General features: G+C 42.7%; 1 protein-coding gene across 2 annotated transcripts in view; it reads right to left on the bottom strand.

The window, feature by feature from the left end:
* LOC109921123 (lysozyme C-1-like) overlaps positions 1–23,100 on the bottom strand; it is a 43,750-nt gene extending 20,650 nt beyond the window's left edge. Inside the window, exon 1 of one of the 2 annotated variants that reach the window (XM_048603361.1) lies at positions 23,072–23,100. The gene's annotated coding sequence lies outside the window, so the exon portion shown is untranslated. Of the gene's footprint in view, positions 1–1,513; positions 1,757–23,071 lie in introns of those variants that run through there. The other variant, XM_048603360.1, reaches the window with a different exon arrangement.
* Between the last annotated feature and the right edge of the window lie 1,643 nt (positions 23,101–24,743).

Raw genomic sequence — 24,743 nt, 5'->3', positions numbered from 1 at the left:
TGGAACAGCCCCCGAACCAGCTCCACTTTGAAAATGGTCCTTGAATCCCTTCTTTTGACCAACGTATGGTCATCTGCCCTAACAGCTCTCTATGAGGCTCAATATCAAGTGTCATTTTCTCCTGTGAAGTGCCCCCCCCGCCAACCACCTTGGGTCATCATGCTCCTCCATAGGGGTTATAATGCAGGATCATAAGATTGCTATAGGGCAGAATGAGGCCATTCAGCCCCTGTGTCTGCATCAGCTCCCTGAGCATTTTAACTTGATGCTAATTCATAGATTCCCTACAGTGTGAAAGCATGCCATTAAGCCCATCAAATCCACAACAACCCACTGAACAGCATCCCCACCCAAACCTACCTTCTTTACCCTATCCCATTAACACACATTTCCCATCGCTAATTAACATAGTCTGCACGTCTTTAGATTGTGGGAGGAAAATGGAGCACCCAGAGGAAACCCACGCAGACACAGAGAGAATGTTCAAACTCCACACAGACAGTCACCTGAGGCTGGAATCGAACCCGCATCCCTGGCCCTGTGAGGCAGCAGTGCTGACCACTGAGCTACCATGACAGCCATAATAGCTTGCCTTTTCTCCATAAAGTTTCAATTTTAAAAATTATTGAGTGGCCTCTTGAATACCTCGCTTGACCCTGCCTCTACCACACTTCCAGGCAATGCATTCCTGGCCCCAATCACTTTCCATGTGAAGAAGTTCTTTTATTGTCACCTCACATTTGCTTCTTTTGCAAAGCTCTGGTACTCAATCTGTTTCAGAGTGGGAACAGTTTCTCCCTGTCTGCCCTATCTGGACCCCCTCATGCTTTTGAAAACTTCTATCAGATCTTCTCTTAGCCTTCTTCTCCAAAGAAAGCTTCTCTAACCTTTCCTCATAACTGAAGTATCTCATCCCTGGAACCATTCTTTTAATCTGCTTCTGTACTCACTCCGATGTGTTCACATTTCTTCTAAAGTGTGGAACCCAGGGCTAGACAAAATACTCCAGCTGAGATCTGACTAGTGTCCTATCTAAGTTCAGCATAACCTACCTACTTTGTACCGATGTCCCCATTATATTCAATGCGTTATTAACTGCTCTCTCCACCTATGCTGCCACTGTAATTGACTAATGAACATATACACCTGGGTCAAAAACAAAGTTGCTGGAAAAGCTCAGCAGGTCTGGCAGCATCTGTGAAGGAGAAAACAGAGTTAACGTTTTGGGTCCGTGACCCTTCCTCAGAGATCCGAAACGTTAACTCTCTTTTCTCCTTCACAGATGCTGCCAGATCTGCTGAGCTTTTCCAGCAACTTTGTTTTTGTTCCTGATTTACAGCATCCGCAGTTCTTTCAGTTTTTATATACACCTGGGTCTCTCTGCTCCTGTACCTCCTTTAGAATAGCGACCTTTATTTTAAAGGGTCTCTCCATGTTCTTTGTACCAAAGTGCATCATCTCACATTTTTCCACATTAAACTTCATCTGCCACCTAACCGCGTACTCCACTCACCTGTCAATGACCTTTGGAAGTTCTGTCCTGTCCTCCTCACTGTTTTCAAGTTTTGGACTGACCACAAATTTTAAAATTGTTCCCCGTGCACCAAGATCTGGATATATCAGAGAAAGCAAGTGTCCCAATATTGACTTCCTGGGGAGCTCCACTACAAACAAAGAACAAAGAACTGTATAGCACAGGAACAGGCCCTTCGGCCCACCAAATCTATTCCAAAACAAGATACCTTTCTAAATTAAAAACCTTTTGTCTCTACACAGTCTGCATCCCTCTATTCCCTGCCTATTCATGTATCTGTCAAGATGCCTTTTAAATATTGCAGTTGTATCTGCCTCCATCACCTCCTCTGGCAGCATATTCCAGGCACTCTGTGTAAAAGAATTCACCTTTCACATCTTCTTTAAGCTTACTTCACTGAAAGTTGCCACCCAGGTTGATAGGGTTGTTAAGAAGGCGTACGGTGTGTTAGGTTTTATTGGTAGAGGGATTGAGTTTCGGAGCCGTGAGGTCATGTTGCAGCTGTACAAAACTCTGGTGCGGCCGCACTTGGAGTATTGTGTACAGTTCTGGTCACCGCATTATAGGAAGGATGTGGAAGCATTGGAAAGGGTGCAGAGGAGATTTACCAGGATGTTGCCTGGTATGGAGGGAAGGTCTTATGAGGAAAGGCTGAGGGGCTTGAGACTGTTTTCATTAGAGAGAAGAAGGTTAAGAGGTGACTTAATAGAGACATACAAGATGATCAGTGGATTAGATAGGGTGGACAGTGAGAGCCTTTTTCCTCGGATGGTGATGGCTAGCACGAGGGGACATAGCTTTAAATTGAGGGGTGATAGATATAGGACAGATGTCAGAGGTAGGTTCTTTACTCAGAGAGTAGTAAGGGCGTGGAATGCCCTGCCTGCAAAAATAGTAGACTCGCCAACTTTAAGGGCATTTAAATGGTCATTGGATAAACATATGGATGACAATGGAATAGTTTAGGTTAGATGGGCTTCAGATTGGTTTCACAGGTCGGTGCAACATGGAGGGCCGAAGGGCCTGTACTGCGCTGTAATGTTCTATGTTCTATGTTCTATGTTCTACTCCCTTCTACCTCAAACCTACGTCCCCTAATAATTGACATTTCTACCCTGGGGAAAAGACTCTGGCTATGCAAACTATCCTTGCCTCTCATAATTTTGTAAACTTCTATCAGGCTGGCCCTCAGCCTCTGAGGTTCAAGTGAAAACAAATTGAGTTTGTCCAGTCTCACCTCATATCTAATACTTTCCAAACCAGGCAACATCCTGGTAAGGGGTAGTAGGAACTGCCAATGCCGGAGAATCTGAGATAACAAGGTGTAGAGCTGGATGAACACAGCAGGCCAAGCAGCATCAGAGGAGCAGGAAGGCTGACGTTTCAGGTCTGGACGCTTCTTCACTTTCTGAAGAAATGTCAGTTTTCCTGCTCCTCTGATGCTGCTTGGCCTGCTGTGTTCATCCAGCTCTACACTTTGTTATTTAACATCCTGGTAAACCGTTTATGTATCTTTTCCAAAACCTCCATATCCTTCTGGTAGTGTGGCGGCCAGAACTGTATGGAAAATTCCAAATGTGGCCTAAACAAAGTCCTATACAGTTGCAACATGAATTGCAAATTTTTATACTCTATGTCCCGACCGACGAAGACAAGCATGCCATTTGCCTTCTTGATCACCTTTTCAACTTGTTTTGCCACTTTCAGGGAACTGTGGTCGTGTACGCTTAGATCCCCTCCATATGTTGATACTATTAAAGGTTCTGCCATTTACTATACACTTCCTTCCTGCATTAGATGGTCCAAAATGCATTACCCTGCATTTGTCCAGATTAAACTCTATCTGCTATTTTTACACCCATTTCTCCAGCCTATCTATATCCTGCTGTATTCTCTAACAATCCTCATCACAGTCTGCAGCTCCTCCAATCTTTATATCATCTGAAAACTTACCAATCAGGCCACCTACATTCTCCTCCAAATCAGTTATATATATTTCACAAAGAACAGGGGCCCAGTTCTGAGGAAGGGTCAGCAGACCTGAAATGTTAACTCTGTTTTTACCTTCATAGGTGCTGCCAGACCTGCTGAGCTTTTACAACAACTCTGTTTTTGTTTTCTCCCTGTTTTCAAACTCCATGCCTCTAGCAGTGAAGGACAATATTACATTTGCCTTCTTAATTACCTGTTGCACCTGCAAACCAACGTTCTGTGATTCATACTCAAGGACACCTAGGTCCCTCTGCACAGCGGCATGCTGCAATTTCTTACTGTTCAAATAGTCCATTTTCCTGTTATTCCTACCAAAATGGATGACTTCACATTTATCAACATTGTACTCCATCTGCCAGATCTTTGCCCACTCACTTAGACTATCTATATCCCTCTGCAAACTTTCAGAGTCCTCTGCACACTTTGCCCTACCACTCATCTTAGTGTCATCAAACACTTCTTGCACAAACCCCTCTCTAGCCCTTAATACCCATTCACTCCATCACTTAACCAACTTTGTCTCTTCTATTTCATGAGGTACAATTTTTCTCACTGCAGTACTGCATCGAACATCTTTTGGAGATCCATGTACACCACATTAACAGACTTACTCTTATCAACTTCCGTGTTACCTCTTTCAGCAAGTTAGATATTCATTTTCCACTAATAAATCCATGCTGATTCTTTGGAATTAATTCACATTTTTCCATGTGGCTATTCATATATTCATACAATCTTTGTTAATTCTATCTCAAATATTGCCTCACGAGGCTCCAAAAGCTTGTGTTTTCAAATAACCTATTGGACTAAAACCTGGAGTTGTGTGATTTCTGACTAAAATTAAACTGAAAAATTGGCTTATCTACACAAACTTTTTTGAATAAAAACTTAGTAAAAAGGACTTAGTTTCTGCAATTCTCTGGTCCTCTGACTAAACTCCTGAGCCCAGGTAAGACCGAAAGATTATGATCAATGCCTCAGCAATTTCCACTCTCACTACCTTCAGGACCTGAATACATCGTATCCAGTCCTGACACCTTATCACCTTTAAGTGTTGGCAGTTCATCCAAAATCTCTGATTTATCAATTTCCAGAATCTAAATTTCTTCCCCAGTACCATGTCTTGGACAACATTTGCCTCATATTTAAAGGCAGATGTGAAGTATTAATTTAACACTCAGCCATGCCTTCTGCATCGATGTGTAAATCCCCTTTTCTCGGTCCTGAGTTGGTTCTACTCCTCCCTTTATCATCCTTTCACTACTGACATGCCTTTCGAAGACTTTGGGATTTCCCTTTATGTTAGCTGCCAGTTTTTATTCATAATCTCTCTTCACATCTCTCCTCTGATTTTCTTTTTTTTTCTTTATTGATTCACAGGATGAAGGCGTCGCTGGCCAGGCAGCATTTATTGCCCATCCCTAATTGCCCAGAGGGCAGTTAAGAGTCAACCACATTGCTGAGGGTCTGGAGTCACATGTAGACCAGACCAGGTAAGGGTGGCAGTTTCCTTCCCTAAAGGACATTAGTGAACCAGGGGGTTTTCCCAACAATCGACAATGGATTCATGGTCATCATTAGACTCTGAATTCCAGACAGTTATTTAATTAAAATTCCACCATCTGCCATGGTGGGATTCAAACCCAAGTCCCCAGAACATTATTGGGTTTCTGGATTCACAGTCCAGCGATAATACCACTAGGCCATCATCTCTTTTGCGTAATTTAAGGGATTTCAGTGTCACTGGCTGGGCCGACATTTATTGCCCTTGAGATGTTGGTGATGGGCTGCTTTCTTGAACCACTGCAGTCTATTTAATGCAGGGACACCTGTAGAGGTGTTAGGGAGGGAATTCCAGGATTTTGACCCAGTGACAGTCAAGGAATGGTGATTTATTTCCAAGTCAGGATAGTGAGTGGCTTGGAGGGGAACTTGTAGGTGGTGGCGTTCCAATGTATCTGCTGCCCTTGTCCTTCTAGATAGAAGTGGTCATGGGTTTGGAGGGTGCTGGCTAAGGAGCCTTGGTGAATTTCTTATCTAAATTTGTCTGACCTTATAAGCGAGATTTCTAGAAAATGTAGCACTTTTGAGTATTGAGTTGTACATGTCCTTACCAAATTCCTTTGTTGATTAGTCCATATTTCTGAATATCATTTTTTACATTGCAAATATTTCCATTACACCGTAACTCTGAAACCTTAATTTTCAGGGTAGGAGTCACTCACCCCTCAGTTCAGAGACTTATCTCCACTTCAGTGTTTTATACCACTCAGTCCATCACAAGCAATTCAGGGGACAAATGCCAAAACATTCAGGGAGACGTGTCAGATTGGAATGACTATTCCTCTAGAAAACAGGAGCAGCTGGACATGAGAAGGAATTTTACTTAATTGCAAAATTCCCAAGGGTGAAGGGCACTACCCCATGACTATCCGAAGTCCCTGCCATGAACACTTTTTAATCCCATGAACAAACGAGCAGGTTGTGCTAGGTTATTGTCACTCATTCCAAACCAGTACCTGATGTCAACAGCCACGAGATTACCCTTTGCCACTAAAGCAGGGCTGAGCATATGTGGTCCATGTCTGGTTTCTGGCCTTGCTAAATCCATGCAACCACCCACAGCCCACAAGTCATTAGATCAAAAGGCCATAAGACATAGGGGCAGAAGGAGGCCATTCAGCTCATTGAGTTTGGTTTGCTATTCAATGAGATCATGGCTGATCTGATAACTCTCAACTCCACTTCTCTGTCCTTTCTCCCAACCCTTGATTCCTTTACTGATTAAAAATCTACCTCAACCTTGAATTTGGTTAATGACACAGCCTCAGTAGCACTCAATGGAAAAGAATTCCACAGATCCACTACGATCTGAGGGAAGGAATTCCTCCTCATCTCCATCTTGAATATGCAACTCTCATTCTAAGATTATGAGAATTGATCTGACGTAATACTCTGCGCTTGCTTGGATTAATTGCTGCTCCAGCAAAATTGAGGGGAACCTGCAGGTAATGGTGCTCCCAAGTGTCGGCTGCCTGGTGGAGGCTATGAGTTTGTAAGGTGTTGTCAAAGGAGCCTTAGTGAATTTCTGCAGTGCCTCTTGTAGATGGAACACACTGCTGCTACTGAGCGCCAGTGGATGTTGAACGAATTGGATGGTGTGCCAATCAAGCTAGCCTTGGATGATGTCAAACTTCTTGTGTGTTGATGCAAACAAGTTACAAATTGCTAGAGAAAAGACTAACTTTTCATTACTTTCTGCTAACTCATCCTTTACCTATGAAAATACATTATTCCTTGCAGCAACAGTTCTTATTTTGCGTAGCAACCTTGTCTTAGGAAATACTTTTATTTTGGAAATCCAAGTGCCCCCCAGAATGCATCCTCAGCCCCCTACTGTACTCCCTGTACACCTACAACTGTGTTGCCAAATCCCAAATGAATGCTATCTACAAGTTTGCTGACGACACCACCGTGGTGGGACAGACATCAAACAATGATGAATCAGAATACAGGAAGGAGATAGAGGGCTTGATGACATGGTGCAATGAAGACAACCTCTCTCTCAACGTCAGCAAATCTAAAGAACTGATCATTGACTTCAGAAAGAAAGGAGGAAAACGCATTCCCATCTACGCCAATGGAGCTCAGGTTGAGAGGGTTGAGAATGTTAAGTTCCTCGGAGTGATGCTAACAGACAACCTGTCCTCGACTTCCCATGTGACAGTCAAGAAGGTACAACAATGCCTCTTCTTCCTCAGGTGGGTCAGGAAATTTGGCACGTCCATAATGTTCCTGACCAACTTCTGCAGTTGCACCAATAAAAACATACTGTCTGGGTGCATAATGGCCTGGTATGGCAACTGCTCTGCCCAGGACCATAAGAAACTACAGAAGGTGGTGCACACAGCCCAGACCATCACGGAAGCCAACCTTCCATCCATGAACTCTATTTACATGGATCGCTGACGTGGAAAGGCGGCCAAAATCAAAGACCCATCACACCCTGGTAATGCTCTCCTACAACCTCTTCCATCAGGCAGAAGATACAGAAACCTGAACACACGCACCAGCAAGTTCAAGAACAACTTCTTCCCTGCCATTATTAGACTGATGAATAGACTCTCTAACTTCAAATAAAGTTGATCTTGTTAATGTTGATCTTGCCGAGCGCATGTCCTGAGGAGTGTAACCTGTATCAAGTGTTTTTTCACCCTGTGATCTGTATGTCCTTGCTTACTATGATCTGCCTATACTGCTCATAAACAAAGCTTTTCACTGTACTTAAGTGCACCTGTAAATAAATCAAATCAATCAATCAAATGCACAAATTCGCAGGTTTCCCTTCCTTGTTGCTTCCTCAAAAAACTCTAATAACATAATGTCCCTTTCACAAAACCAAGTTGAATCTACCTGACCACATTATGAATGTCTAAGTATCATACTATGACCTCCGACAGTGCAGATAGAGGCTATTCACTTGATACTTAGGTCCCAGCTATGGTCACAATGCAACAAGGTTGGATAATTTTTGGGTAACCTTTGGGTAATTTTCTCCAAATTGTCCATGGAACTGAAAAGTTTTACTCAAAATTTGGAACGTCCTATGTAACAGAGCTACAGGACCACCTTCACCACAAAGACTACAATTGTTTAGAAGGAACTCAACACTACCACTTTCTGAAGGGAAGACTGAGACAAGCAATAAATTCCGATCTTACCGCATCCTGATAAAAAAAAATTTTAAGAGAGGAATCCCAGAAGGATTAGGAATACCTGAAAGGCCCAAGAAACTTAATTGGATGACCAGTAGGAGATCACTGTTACCTTTTCAGATCTGCCTGATCACTGTTATTATCTAATTCTGATAATATAATGCTAAGTATATAGGAGTTAAAGGTAACAAGGCAAACAGCTGCTGTATACTCATCACTTACCTGTTTTCTTCCTGACCAAAGGTCTCTTGTGATCCAGTAGTAGTGTCACTACCTGTGAGCCAGGAGACCCAGGTTCAAGTCCCACTTGCTTCAGTGGTACGTCATAATTCAATCTGAAGAGGCTGATTAACAATATTTTTTAAATGTGCACAAAGACTCAGCTGGAGGGTTTTATAGTGTATGACAGGTTGAAATAAAACCCTGGCAAAAATGTACATGCCTGTATTTTGTCTAAAAACATTTAAGTTATGGTACACCTCTTCCCTGAAAAAGTACCAACCAGCGACAGAACACAAACTCTCTGAATAATAAGCCTAAAATAACAATTGAACCAATTAGAATTGGCCCTTCTATAACCCAGTTGTGGCTTGAGCTCCAGTAACATCTGATGCATGTACATGACTTGGTTACTCAAACATTGAGAGGTTTAGGAAGAAGAAGAAATGATACCAAGCAGGGAGCATGATAAACATTTGCTTCCATTAATTCTCATATAAGTCCATAGTCCTGCTCCATATGGCAATGTAAAGTAGCACAACCATCACCCAACTGTCCATAATGACATAGGAGGAGGCCTTTCAGCCCCTCGAGCCTATTCTGCCACACAATGAGATCATGGTTGATCTGTGGCCTAACTCCATACACCTTGGCCTATATTCCTTAATACTATTCCTTAAAAAAAGTGTATTTATCTCAGATTTAACATTAACAACTGATCCAGCATCCACTGCTGTTTGTGGGAGAGAGTTCCAAACCTTTCCCACTCTGTGTGTAGAAGTGCCTCCTAGCATCTCTCCTGAATGGTCTGGCCCTAAATCTTAGACTATGCCCCTGGTTCTAGAATCCCCAACCAGTGGAAATAGTTTATCTTCATTTACCCTATCTTTTCCTGTTAATATCATGAAGACTTTGATCAGGTCATGCTTAACCTTCTAAATTGTAGAGAAAATCTAACACCTAACATTATAATCTAATACCTGGAGTGTCAGTATTGTTCTTGAAAACCTATGTTATACTCCCTCCAAGGTCAATGTATCCTTCCTAAGGTGTGGTGGTCAGTGAAATAACTCCACAGAGGCCGGTATCCCATCACCAAGTCACCCTTTATTTACACGTGCACAGTCCTTGACTTTGGTACTGTCTCATTCAGAGTCAGTATCTCTGACGCTCCCCTTTTTATCTATCAGCCAGGGCTCCCTGATTGGATCAGATTAACAGCCCCAATCAGGGAACTTATATTCTATGAGCTTCAGTTGGCTGACCTCGTTACAATCATCACACTCAGATCTGCGCACAGTACTCCAGTGGGGTCAAACTAGGGCTTTGTTAAACTGTAGCACGACTTCTGCATCCTTCTGCTCCAGTACTTCAGATAGAAAGGCCAGAATTTTATTAGCTTTCCTGATTATTTTCTGCACCTGTTTGTGGCATTTTAAAGATTTTAAAGATCACTGCCACCGATGTTATTAATATACAAACATACAGCAGGTGTTGGCCATTCAGCCCCTCAAGTCTACGATATTACATTAAGTCCCAAGAAAGATCCGTACATTTTGCAACCTGCTGCCACATCTACCAAGATTCTGTTTCAAAATCTTCTTCTGACTGATCTGCTTCTACATCCAACACTGCTAGCTGTCTGCACAAGTAACTGTCTAGTGAATTTAGCCCTAATTTCTTATCAATTTGAAAGCCATTTTAATTACCAATGGTAATTACCCTTGGTGAATGAATCAGGACATCTTCTTCTGAAATGTTCCCCTTTCACAGAGTGGAATAACCTCACGTACAGTCATTGCCCCATTAGCTGCTTGTGGTTAAACAAAATGTTCTTCCCCTCTCCCTCATGAACAATGTAGCCCTGCTGAGGGAGGTGGATCTGATAGGCGCATAAAGGAATTGCTACGGGATTAGTCATCCAGATCTGCAGGTGAATCTCCATGGAATCAAACAGTACAGAAGAGGCCCTTCGACCTATTAAATCTGTACTGCCAAAACTACACTAAATCTACACTAATCCCACCTTCCAGCATTAGGCCAAAAGCCTTGAATGCTATGACACTCTAAGTGCTCGCCCAAGCACTTTTTTAAGGTTGCAAGGTTTCTGCCTCAACTATCCTCCCAATCAGACTTTTCCAGACCTCCACCACCCTCTGGGAGAAAACATTTTTCCCAAAATTTACTGTTATCCCCCATTCTTCCACCTTATATGTATGTCCCCTTGTTATTGACTCTTTGACTAAAGGGAACAGCTGCTTTATATCCACACTGTCCATGCCCCTCATAATCGTATACACCTCAATCAGGCTCCCCCCTCAATATTCTGAAACAACCCAAGCTTATCCAGTCTCTCTTCATTGCTAAAGTGCTCCATCGCAGGCAACATCCAGGTGAATTTGGAATATTGTGAGTAGTGTTGGCCCTTATCAAAAGAGGATGTGCTGGCCCTTGGAGGGGGATGAGAGGAGGTTTACAAGTATGATCCCTGGGATGAAGGGCTTGTCATACGAGAAGCGGTTGAGAACTCTGGGTCGATGGAGTTTAGCAGAATGAGGGGGATCTGATTCGAACTGACAGAATACTGAGAGGCCTGGATGGAGTGGATGTGAAGGAGATGTTTCTCTGAGTAGGAGAGACTAGGCCTGGAGGGCACAGTCTCAGAGTGAAGGATAACCTTTTACAACTGAGATAAGGAGGAATTTCTTCAGCCAGAGGGTGGTATATCCATGGAACTCATTACCACTGAAGGCTGTGGAGGCCAAGTCATTGAGTGCATTTAGGACAGAGATGGATAGGTTCTTGATTAGTAAGGAGGTCAAGGGTTATGGGAAGAAGGCAAGAGAATGGAATTCAGAAACATATCAGCTATGATTGAATGGCCAAGTAGACTTGATAGTCCAAATGGACTAATTCTCCTCCTGGATCTAATGGAATCTCCTCTGCACCTGCTCCAGTGCAATCACACCCTTCCCATAGTGTGGTGACTAGAACTGCAGTTCTCCAGGTGTGGCCTAACCAAAGGTTTGCACTGCTCCAACATCACCTCTCTGCTCTTATAAACTATGCCTTGACTGAGAAAGGCAAGTGTCCTGTTTGCCTTCTTATCTACCTGTTAACCTGCCCTGCCCTGGCGATATGAACTCCAAATCCTATCATGGCAGTTGGTGAAATTTGGATTCAGTAAAAGCTAGTCTACTGAAGATCTTGTAACCAATTCAATGTCAATTCTTGCAAAAATCTGTCTGTTTCATTAAAGCCCTTTAGGGAAGAAAATCTGTCAGCTTTCCCTGTTCCAGCCTACATATGACTCCACACCAACAGCAATATGATTGCCTCTGACTTTCTTACAGGTAATAAATGCCAACCAAGCCAGCGAAGTCCATAACCAAAGAAAGAATAAGAAACAACGCTTCCTTGGACCATACCCAGTGCACATGAAGCCTATTAAAATGACTTGAAAAACTGGGCTCACAAAACCTTAGGAAAACCAAGCAGTAAGTTCAAAGCAGCTCCATCTTGAGTCTACAGAAAATATTTAACTTTGGAAACACCTTTCCTTCATTTCCATGTTACTACTTGAGAATATCTATAATTGTGAGTTCAACTTGTCTGTTTGCTGTTACCAAATCTTACCACTGACTTGGGCCAATCTATGTCAATGCTAAGAAGAATAATGTGCCCACCCTACCGTTCTTATCAAGTACAAGTACATCATTTATCCAAATAGTGACTGGGATATTAGTTTCATTAAAGACAGACAAGGGCAAGATTTACTACCAAATATTCTGAGAATTTTGTATAGCAATTTATTTGCAGTCCAAGCAGAAAGAAAGCCCTGCTAGGCCTAGTTCTTGGGAATGAGTTGAGACAAGGTAATCGAATGATATCAGAGAATATTTAGGGGATTATGAATACTGTATCATGAGGTTTAGAGTGACTATGGAAAAGGAGGAAGATGACACTTGTAAAGGAGACAAAATCTCAGTCATTGCAAGAGTTTAAAATTGACATGGTGGGCTATTAAGCAGTCTAACTTTAAAGAGAATGGATGAGACACATTCAAGAATACCGGAGGAAGTGAGAATAGAAATTACAGAAGCCTTGGCAATAATTTTCTCAGTCTTCAAAGAATCAGCAGTTTTACTAGAGGACTGGAGCATTACAAATGTAATGCCATTGTTCAAAAAACAGGTTGTAAAGATACACCAGGCATATCAAGATGTTTATCTTTTTGGATAGGACAATTTCTCGAAGCATTAATATGGGACAAAATTAACATCCATATGGACAAATGCAGGTCAATTTAGGACAGCCAATTTCTTCAGGAAAAAAAATGTTTAACTAATGTGCTGAAGTTTTTTGATGAAGAAACATAAGGTGTTCATAAGGTTGATACTGTATTGTACATAGGCTTAGAGAAGGCACTTGATATTGTGCTGCACAACCGGCTTGTGAGCAAAGATGGAGCTCATGCAATAACAAAATGGACACAAAGGTGGTTGAGTGACAGAATACAAAGAGAAATGAAGAACAGATGTTTTTTCAGGCTCAGGGTAGGATTGCAGTGGAGTTCGCTTGGGGTCAGTACTGGGATCATCGTTTTTCTTGAAATACATTAATGATCTTGACATTAGGGCACAGGACAGAATTTCAGAGTTTGTGGATGTGTGAAACTTGGAAGCATTGCAGCCTGTGAGGACAATATAGAGCTTCAAAAGGGCATAGACAAATTGATGGAATAAGCAGATAAGTGGCAGATGAAGTTCAATGTGAGGTGACGCATTTTGGCAGGAAGAACGTGGAGAGATAACATAAAGAATACAATTGTAAAGGAATGCAGGAGCAGAGTGTTTTGGGTATATTTGTGTATAATTCATTGAGGTTGTGGGACAGTTTGAGAGAGTGCTTAATAAAGCATACAGTAGCTTTATTAATAAGACTACAGAGTACAAGGGCAAAGGAGGTGATGTTAGACTTGTATAATACACTCATTCAGCCTCAACTGGGGTATTTTGTCTAGTTGTGGGCACCAAACTTTATACTTTATGCTGTCATTTATTGTCCAATTAAAAATGCAGACAAGGACCATGGTTTTGTTTTGTTTCTGAAAGTCCAGTGCAGTTCCTCAGCGCTGCAGGTAGATTGTCAGTCTTGATTATGTGTTCACGTCCCAGAGTGGGGACCTGAACTCACAACCTTCAAATGCAGAGTGCTCATAGAGTTATAGAGTCATAGAGATCTACAGCACAGAAAAAGACCCTTCAACCCATTATATCCACACTGGTCAAAATCAAGTACCTAACTGTGCTAATCCCATTTCCCAGCAATTGGGTCCATAACTTTTTTTATGCCTTGGCATAACAATTGAACATCTAAATACTTCTTAAATATTAGGAGGGTTCCTGCCTCTATCACCTTTACAGATAGTAAGTTCCAAATTCCCACCAACCTCTGGGTCAAAAAGTTTTCCCTCATATCTCCTGTAAATCTCCTGTCCCTTAACTTAAATCTACGTCCCCTGGTCACTGATCCCTCCATCAAGGGGAAAAGTCACTTCCTGTCCATCCATGCCCCTCATAATTTGATACATGTCAATCATGTCTCCTCTTAATCTCCTCCACTCTAAGGAAAACAACCCCAGTCTATCCAACCTCTCTTCATAACTGAGACTCTCCAGACCAGGCAACATCCTGGTAAATCTTGTCTGCACCCTCTCCGGTGCTATCACATCCCTCCTACTCATTGTGAAAATATTTATGGGAATCATCTTAGTTGCACCTCACAATTACTTGATCAATTTTAGAAATGATCATTATATACGCTGGAGATACTGTGCCTGAGAATCTGAGTTCATTTCACAGAATCACAGAATTGCTCAGAGCAGAAGGAGATCATTCAACCCATAATGTCCTCGTCGAGTCTCTAAATGAACATGTCAGTCACTTGCTTTCGCCCTGTAATCCTGCACATTGTTCCTTTTCAAATAACAGCTTAATTCTGGAGTTCAGTGTGCAGTTTTGGTCCTCTAATTTGGGGAGGGATTAAGTATATTGGAGACAGTTCAGAGGAGGTTCACTAGATCGATTCTAGAGATGAGGGGTTTGCTTTATGTAGAGAGATTGAGCACTTTACCATATACGCACTAGAGTTTGGAAGAATGAGAGATCTAATTGAGGTTTACAAAATGCTGAAGGGGATTGACAAAGTAGACATAGAGAAGATGTATCCTCATGTGCGGCAATGTTCTGAGGAAGAGTCACCGGACCCGAAACATTAATTCTTGACATTTTTTTTCACTGATGCTGACGGACTGAGCTTTTCCAGCAACTTCTGTTTTGCTTCCTGATTTACAGCATCTGCAGTTGTTTCGGATTTTAGAACAAGAGGTTGTAGTTTTAGGATAAGGGATAACAGATTTAAAACAAAATGGGGAGGAATTATTTCTCTTAAAGTGCCACGTATCTGTGGAATTCATTATCCTAGAGTGCGGTGGATGCCTGAACACTGAATAAATTTACGGAAGCAAAAGACAGATTTTTAATGAGTAATGGATTGAAGGGTTATGGAGAATGGGCAGCAAATTGGAGTTGAAGACGAGATCAGCCATGATCATATTGAATGGTGGAGCAGGCTCGAGGGGTTGAATGGCCGACTCCTGTTCCCAATTGTCATGTTCTAATTCCCTTTTGAATGTCTCAATTGAACAGTACAATCCAGACCCACAGAACTTCAAAGTGCAGACAGTTCTCGTTTGTGTGCTATCCAATTTATATCTCCAAACAAAGGTCAAAAAAGGGACGACATGGTGGCTCAGTGGTTAGCACTGATGCCTCACTGTGCCAGGGACTTGGGTTCAATTCCAGCCTCAGGCGAATGTCTGTGTGGAGTTTGCACATTCTCCCGTGTCTGTGTGGGTTTCTTCCGGGTGCTCCCACAGTCCAAAGATGTGCAGGCTAGGTGGATTGGCCATGCTAAATTGCCTATAGTGTCTAGGGATGTTCAGGTGTGTTAGATATGGGAAATGCAGCATGAGGGGAATGAGTCTGGGTGGGATGCTCTTTAGAGGGGCGGTTCTGGACCTATTGGGCTGAAGGGCCTGTTTCCACACAGTAGGGATTCTATGAAGATGTATTGATTTCTGCCTGCCCCATTTCTGATCGTGGGACCTCGCAGTGCACAAATTCTCTGCTACATTTCATCTGAGAAACAACTTAATTGATTGCAAAGAACCTGGGGGGGGGAACTGCCTGAGGTCAGGGAAAGTGTCGCCTTTCTTTCTTCTTGTGTTTGTCTGCAAGGTCCCAGATCATTCAGATTCATGGCTCACTCACCACGATAAGAAAACACCACAAAAGCAAAGATGACAAATGTTTCAAAATAACATTGTTCAAGAAATGAAACAAGAACAATAGTAACATTGATAAAAATGTTGCACTGTGGTTACAATGTCTCTAATACTCAATAATCCAGAAATTCTTTTCTTTTTCAATCATTCATGAGATGTAAATGTCACAAGCAAGGCCAGAGTTTGTTGTCGGTCCTGAACTGCCTGTGAGAAGGTGGTGAAATCTCATGGTCCACGTGAACATATAACATAGAACAGTGCAGCTCAGGAACAGGCCCTTTGGCCCATCATGTCTGTGCCAACCATGATGGCATTCTAAACTAATCTCATCTGCCTGCACATGGTCCATATCTCTCTATTCCCTGCCTGTTTATGCGTCTATCTAAATGCCTCTTAAACATTGCTATTGTGTCTGCTTCTACACCTCCTCTGGCAGCAGATTCCAGGCACTTACCACCCTCTGCGTGAAAAAGCATGCCTCTCACATCTCCTTTAAACTTTTCCTTTTTACCTTAAACCTCTGTCCCCTAATAATTGTCATTTCCACCCTGGGAGAAAGAGTCCAACTGTTCATTTTATCCATGCCCCTCATAATGTTGAAAACTTTTATCGGGTCGCCTCTCAGTCTCCAAAGTTTAAGCCCTTCCTACAGTGTGGTGACAGAACTGCACACAATATTCCAAATGTGACCTAACTAAAGTCTTATACAACTGCTATAATCAATGTCCCAAACTATGAAGACAAGCATGCCATATGCCGTCTTTATCACCTTATCCACTTGTGTTGCCACTTTCAGGGATCTATGGATTTGATTCCTTTCATATATCAATGTGCCTAAGAGTCCTTCCATTTACTGCACAGTGTATTTATTGTCGTGTAGGATACTCTCTTCCTCCATGAGGTGGTGGAAGCAGAGTCCTCAAACATTTTTAAGGCAGAGGTAGATAGATTTCTGATCAGCAAGGGCGGGGTTTCGAGGTAAGGTAAAAGATTGTCAGGGGTAGACAGGGATGTTGGAATTGAGGTTACAGTCAGATCTGCCATGATCTTATTGAATGGTGGAGCAAGCTTTAGTGACCAAATGGCCTTCATTTGCTTCTAACTCATATAGAGTCAGACAGTCATACAGCACGGAAACAGACTCTTCGGTCCAACTGATCCACACCGACCAGACATCCCAATTTGACCGAGCCCCCTTTGCCAGCATTTGGTCCATATCCCTTTAAACCCTTCCTATTCACATACCCATCCAGATGCATTTTAAATATTGCAATTATACCCACTTCTGCCACTTCCTCTGGCAACCCGTTCCATACACACACCACTCTCTGCGTGTAAAAGTTACCCCTCAGGTTCTTCTGAAATCTTTCCCCTCTCACCTTAAACCTATACCCTCTAGTTTTTGACTCCCCTACCCAAAAGATCTTGGCTATTCACCCTATCCATGCTCCTCATGATCTTCTGACCCTCTATAAGGTTACCCTTCAGCCTCTAATGCTCCATGGAAAAGAAGCCCCAGCTTCTCCATATAGAACAAACACTCTAGTCCTGGCAACATCTTTCCAGTACCCTCTCAAGTTTAACAACGTCCTTCCGATAGAAAGGTGACCAGAATCGCGTTCAATACTCTAAAAGTGGCCTCACCAATTCCTGTACGGCTGTATCATGACATCCCAACTCCTAAACTCAATGTTCTGACCCATGAAGGCAAGCATGCCAAACACCTTCTTCACCACGACCTACCTGCAATTCCACTTTAAAGGAACAATGCACCTGCATCCCTAAGTCTCTTTGTTCAACAACACACCCAGGGCCTTTCCATTAGGTGTATAAGTCCTACCCTAGTTTGTCTTACCAAAATGTAATATCTCACATTTATCTAATCTCCATCTGCCACTCCTCGACCCAATAGTCCATCTCATCAGGGTCCCGTTGTACTCTGAGATAATCTTTTTCACTGTTTACTACACAATCTATTTTGGTGTTATCTCCAAACTTACTAACAATGCCTCCTGTATTCACATCCAAGTCACTTTTATAAATGATGAAAAGCAGTGGACCCAGCACCATTCTTGTGGCGCACCACTGGTCACAGGCCTTCAGTCTGAAAAGCAACCCTCCACCATCACCTTCTGCCTCCTACCTTCAAGCCTATTTTGTATCCAATTGGCTAGCTCCCCCAGATCCCATGTGAAATAATCTCACTAACCAGTCTACTATGCAGAACCTTGTTGAATGTTTTGCTGAAGTCTGTAAAGACAATGTCCACTGTTCTGCCTTCATCAATCTTCTTGGCCACCTCTTCAAAAAAATTCAATCAAGTTAGTAAGACATGATTTCCCACACACAAAGCCATGTTGACTATCCCTATTCAGTCCTTGCCTTTCCAAATGCATGTAAATCCTATCCCTCAGAATCCCCGCCAACAACTTACCTACCACCGACCAGTCCATAGTTCTGTGGCTTTTCCTTACAGCCCTTCTTCAATAATGACGCCACATTAGCCAACCTCCAGTCTTTTGGCACCTCGCTCATAGCTTCGCACTAAGTGCTGGGAAACACCTGACCAGGTCCCAGGGATTTTGAGTCATAGAGTCATACATCATGGAAACAGACCCTTTGGTCCAACTCGTCCATACTGACCACGTTTCCCAATCCAAATGTGTCCCACTTGCCTGAATTTGCCCACATCCCTCTAAACGTTTCCCATGTGAGTACCTACCCAAATGGCTTTTAAATGTTGTAACTGTACCTGCTTCTGCCACTTTCTCTGGCAGCTCATTTCACACACAAATCACTCTCTGTGTGAAAAGGTTGCCCCTCAGGTCCTTTTTAAGTCTTTCTCCTCTCACCTTAAAAATATGCCCCATAGTCTTGAACTCAACCATCATTGCAAAAACACCTTTGCTATTTATCTTATCTATGTCTCTCACGATTTTATAAATCTCTATAAGGTCACACATCAACCTCCTATGCTCCATTGATAAGTCTCAGCCTATCCAGCCTTTCCTTATGATTAAAACTCTCCAGACCCAGCAAGATCCTTGTAAATAATTTCTGAACCTTCTCCAATTTAATAATATCCTTCCTATAGCATGGTGACCAGAACTGTACACAGTACTCCAAAAGCGGCCTCATTAAAGTCCTGTACAACCTCAACATGATATCCCGACTCCTATACTCAATAGCCTCAGCAATGAGGGGTAGCGTGCTAAATGCTTTCTTAACGACTCTGTCTACCTGGGACACAACTTTCAAAGAACAATATACCTGAACCCCTTGGGCTCTCTGTTTGACAACACAACCAGGGCCTTACCATTAACTATATAGGTCCTGCTCTTGTTTACTGTACCAAAATGCAATACCTTGCATCCAAATTAAAATCTATCTGCCACTACTCAGTCCATTTACCCAATTGATCAAGATCCCTTACTAAATAAAAACCGAAAGAACTGCGGATGCTGTAAATCAGGAACAAAAACAGAAGTTGCTGGAAAAGCTCAGCAGGTCTAGCAGGATTGATGGAAGTGCTTCACAGATGCTGCCAGACCTGCTGAGCTTTTCCAGCAACTTCTGTTTTTGTAGCCTTCCTTACTGTTTTCTACACCACCAATTTTGGTGTCATCTGCAAACCTACTAACCATTCTTCCTATGTTCATATCTAAATCATTTACCAAAATGACAAAAGGCAGTGGACTCAGCATCAATCCCTGCAGAACACCACTGGTCACAGTTCTCCAGGCTGAAAAACAACACACCACCATCATCCTCTTTCTCCCATTTTCGTATTCACTGGCAAGCTGTCCCTGAATCCAATGTGATCTAACTATACTAATTAGTCTACCATGCAGAACCTTGTCAAAGGCTTTACTGAAGTCCATGTAGGTGAAATCTACCATTCTGTCCTGATCAATCTTTTTGGTTCTATCCTCAAAAAGCTCAATCATATTTGTGCAACATGATTTCCCATCCACAAAGAAATGCTGACTATCCGTAATCAGTTCTTGCCTCTCTAAACGCATGTAAACCTTAACTCTCAGAATCCCCTCCAACAATTTACCCATCATTGATGTCAGACTCACTGGTCTATAGTTCCCAGACTTCTCCTTACAGCCTTTCTTAAATAAAGATACAACATTAGCCACTTTCCTGCCCTCCAGCATCTCACCCGTAGCTGTAGATAATACAAACATCACTGTTAGAGACCCCACAATTTCTTCCCTAATTTCCCACCATGTCCTAGGATACACTTGATCAGGTCCTGGAGCTTTATCCACCTTTCTATTTTTAAGACCTCCAGCACTTCCTCTTCTGTAATATGGACTGTTTTCAAGACATCAATATTTATCCCTGAGTTCCCTAGCCTCCACTTCTTTCTCCACAGTAAAAACTGACGCAAAATATTTGTCTTAGTATCTCCCATATCCTGCGGGTCCACATTTAGATGCATTCGTTGATCTTTAAGGGGCCCTATTCTCTCCCTCGTCACACTTTTGCTCTTAATGTACTTGTAGAATCTCTTTGGATTATCCTTAACCTTACCTGCCAAGGCTATCTCAATCTCCTTTTTGCCACCTGATTTCTCTCTTAGAAATGCCCCTACATCCTTTATAGTCTTCAAGAGATTCACTTGATCCCAGTCGTCAATACCTAATATATGACTCCTTCTTATTCTTGACCAGAGCCTCAGCATCTTTATTCATCCATTGTTCTCTACTCTTACCAGCTTTACCCTTCACTCTAACAGGAACATATTGCCTCTGAAATCTCATTATCTCACTTTTGAAAGCCTTCCACTTGCCAGTCGTTTTATCTGCGAACAGTCTACTCCAATCAACGCTTGAAAGTTACTGTCTCATAGCATCAAAATTTGCCTTGTTACAATTAAGAACTTTAACTTTTATACAAGGCCTATCCTATCCCATAACTGTTCTAAAGCTAATAGAATTATGATCACTGGTCCCAAGTGCTCGCCCACTAACATTCTCCCCGTGTCTGCATGGGTTTCCTCCGGGTGCTCTGGTTTCCTCCCACAGTCCAAAGATGCGCAGGCTAGGTGGATTGGCTTTGCAAAATTGCCCAGTGTTCAGGGATGTGTAGATTACGTGGGTTTGGGGAATTGGTCAGGGTGGGGTGTTCTGAGGGTCAGGGTGGACTTGTTGGGCCAAAGGGCCTGTTTCCACACTGTAGGGGTTCTATGGTTCTATAACACTTCAGTCACTTGCCCTGCCTTATTTCCCAAGAGAAGGTCAGGTTTGGCTCCATTTCTGGGAGGTACGTCTACATATTGATAAAGAAAACTTTCTTGAACACATTTAACAAATTCCTCACAATCCAAGCCCTTAACTCTATGGCAGTCCCACTCCATGTTTGGAAAGTTAAAATCCCCAACTAATATAACCTTGTTATTCTTACATATATTTGAAATTTCTACATATTTGTTCCTCAATTTCCCTCTGTCTATTGGGAGGCCGATTGTACAATCACATCAAGGTGATCAGCCCTTTCTTATTTCTGACTTCCACCCATACAGCTTCATTGGACAATTTCTCAGAAATATCCTAAGTACACCAGTAATGTTTTCTTTAATCAAAAACGCCACTCCTCCTCCCCTCTTGCTTCCTTTACTGTCCTTTCTACAGCATTTAAACCCTGGGACATTGAGTTGCCAGTCCTGTCCCTCCCTCAGCCATGTTTCTTTAATAACTATGATGTCCCAGTCCCATGTTTTAATACATGCCCTGAGGTCATCTGCCTTACCTGTAAGATCCCCTTAATTATCTACCTTTATGCATTTTAAGGCCTCCAACACATCCTCTTCTGTAATATGAACTTTTTTGAAGATATCACTGTTTATTTCCCCAAGTTCCCTTGCATCCATGTCCTTCTCCACTGTAAATACAGGCATGAAATATTTGCTAGGTACCTCACCTATCTCCTGTGGTTCCACATATAGCCAGCCACATTGATCTTTAAGGGGCCCTATTCTCTCCTGAGTTACTCTTTTGCCTTTAATGGACTTGTAGAATCTCTTTTGATTCACCTTAACACTATTTGCCAAAACTATCTCATGTCCCCTTTTTGCTGTTGGTATGTTCACCTGTAGTGCTGTTAAGAAGGGAGTTCCAAAGTTTTGATACAGCAACAGTGAAGGGACAAAGGAGTTCCACAACAGGACATTGTGTGACCTGGAGTTGTGTATACCTAGTGCTGCTGTTTATCCCGGTGGCAGCTGTTGTGGGTTTAGAAGCTGTTGAAAGACGCTTGGTGATTTGAGTGCATCTAGTAGTGGGTGCACACTGCTGCATCTGTGGTAGAGGGACTCAATGTTTAAGATGGTGTGTAAGGTGCCAATCAAATGTTTTTTTTTCCCCCATTATGGAGCCAACCTTCTTGAGTTTCATAGGAGATGCACTTGTCCAGGTAAGCAGAGAATACTACATCACACTGCTGATCTATAGTCCTAGGGTAGAATCCCTCCAGTGTGGAAACAGCCCATTTCGCCCAATAGATCCACACCGATCTCTGAAAAGCATCCTAACCAGACTCACCCCCCCATACTATCCCTGTTAACCTGCATTTTCCATGGCTTATCCACCTAATCTACACATCCCTGGACACTATGGGCAATTTAGCATGACCAATCCACCTAACCTGCACATCCTTGGACTGTGGGAGGAAACCAGAGCACCTGGAGGAAACCCACACAGACATGGGAAGAACGTGCAAACTCCACACAGACAGTCGTCTGAGGCTGGGAATTGAACCTGGGTGCCTGTGAGGTAGCAGTGCTAACCACTGAGCCACTGTGCCACCCTAAATGGCAGACAGGCTTTGAGGTGCCAAGGGGTCAATTACCCACTGTGGGATTCCCAGCCTTTGGTCTGTGTGTCAAGTCTCAATGTTTATATGGCTGGCCCAATTTAATTTTTGGTCAATGGCTAACTACAAGAGGTCACTGGTGGGGAATTGAGAAATAAAAATGCTATTTCCTATCAAGGGACAAATGAGTAAGTTCTCTTCTAAGAGACGGTCAGTGGCAGGCGTTTCTGTGGCATGCCCATTACAGGCCTCAGTCTCTCAGCAGTTATTAATGGCACTGAACACAGGTTAATCATTGGCAAACATCTCCATTTCTTATCTTATTACTCAGGAAAGTCATTGATGAAGCAGTTGAAAATGGCTGAGTAGGACACAAGTCTGAGAAGCTCCCGTAGCAATGTTCTCGGACTGAAATAATTAGCCTTCAATAACCATAATCACCTTTTACTGTGAGATAGTGGAACTGCCGATGCTGGAGTCTGAGATAACAAGGTGTAAAGCTGGATGAACACAGCAGGCCAAGCAGCATCAGAGGAGCAGGAAAGCTGACGTTTCAGGTCTGGACCCTTCTTCAGAAATGGGGGAGGGGAAGGGGGCTCTGAAATAAATTGAGAGAGGGGGAGGCGATGATAGAAGGTGGATAGAGGAGCAGATAGGAGGAGAGAAGATGGACAGGTCAAGGAGGCAGGGATGAAGCCAGTCACCTTTCACAGTGGCATGTCTGATCGACCAGCCTCTGGTCTGTTTATCTTGATTCTTGTTAATCAGTTTTGCTTGGTTCCTTGAAACCACATTTGGTCAAAAGCCAGCGTAATGTCAAAGACAGTCAGTTCCATCTCACCTCTTGATTCAGGACATTTTGTCCATTTTGGATCGAGGTTGGAATGAGGTCTGGAATAAGGCCTCCTTAAGACAAACTGAGCGCAAGCGTGCAGGTCATTTCTGTGCAAACACCACTTAATAGTATTGTCAATTATATCTTTTAACAGTTCACTGATGATTGAGACTGACCTTATGGGGCACAGTGCCATGGGTGTGATTTGCCGAATTGTATTTGCCCTACATTTTGTGTACAGAACATACCTAGGTCATTGTTTCAGAGATAGTAGGAACTGCAGATGCTGGAGAATCTGAGATAACAAGGTGTAGAGCTGGATGAACACAGCAGGCCAAGCAGCATCAGAGGAGCAGGAAAGCTGACGTTTCGGGCCTAGTCCTAGGTCATTGTTTTTTACAATGTCAGGTACTTATCATTGTTTTCTTGGCTAGATGTGTGGTTAGTCCTGGAGCACAAGTCTTCAAAACTACAGCTGCAAAGTTATCAGGGCACATAAATATTTTTTGTGCCTAGTGTTTTCAGTTGTTTCTTAACAAAAGGGGAATTGATTTAAGGTAACAAGGTGTAGAGCTGGATGAACACAGCAGGCCAAGCAGTATCAAAGGAGCAGGAAAGCTGGCATTTCGGGCCTAGACCCTTCTTCAGAAAATTTAAATTGGCTGATAACTGGATGCTATGATGTTGGGGACCTTAGAAGAAGATTGTGATAGATCATCGACTTGGCATTCTCTCTGAGAGAGTTGCAATTCTGTTTCAATGCATTCTGGGATGTGGGCTTTGCTGGCTGGGCCAGTAAAGACATGGGAATGTTGCACAACATTGTATCATCATCGGTAAACATCCCCACTTCTGAACTAATGATGGAGGGAAGGTCATTGATGAAGCAGCTGAAGATGGTTATGCCTTGTCATCTACTCTGAGGAACTCATGGAGCTGAGATGACTTATCTCCAACAACCGCAATTGTCTTTCTTTGCGCTAGGTATAATTTCAACCAGCAGCTAGCTTTCCACCTCATTCCCATTAACTCCAATTCTGTTAGGGCTTCTTAATGCCACATTTGGTCAAATAGGACCTTGACGTTAAGGGCAGTCATACTCTCCTGACCTGTGGAGTTCAGCTCTTTCATCCATATTTAACCAAAGCTGTAATCTTTCATGTCCATCCTGGGCCTCCTGCAGTGCCACAACGATGCCACCCGAAGGTTGCAGGAACAGCAACTCATATTCCGCTTGGGAACCCTGCAGCCCAATGGTATCAATGTGGATTTCACAAG

Source organism: Rhincodon typus, chromosome 11 (assembly GCF_021869965.1).
Source record: "Rhincodon typus isolate 14 chromosome 11, sRhiTyp1.1, whole genome shotgun sequence".
Taxonomy (NCBI): domain Eukaryota; kingdom Metazoa; phylum Chordata; class Chondrichthyes; order Orectolobiformes; family Rhincodontidae; genus Rhincodon; species Rhincodon typus.
This window is presented reverse-complemented; position numbering and strand designations above follow the sequence as displayed.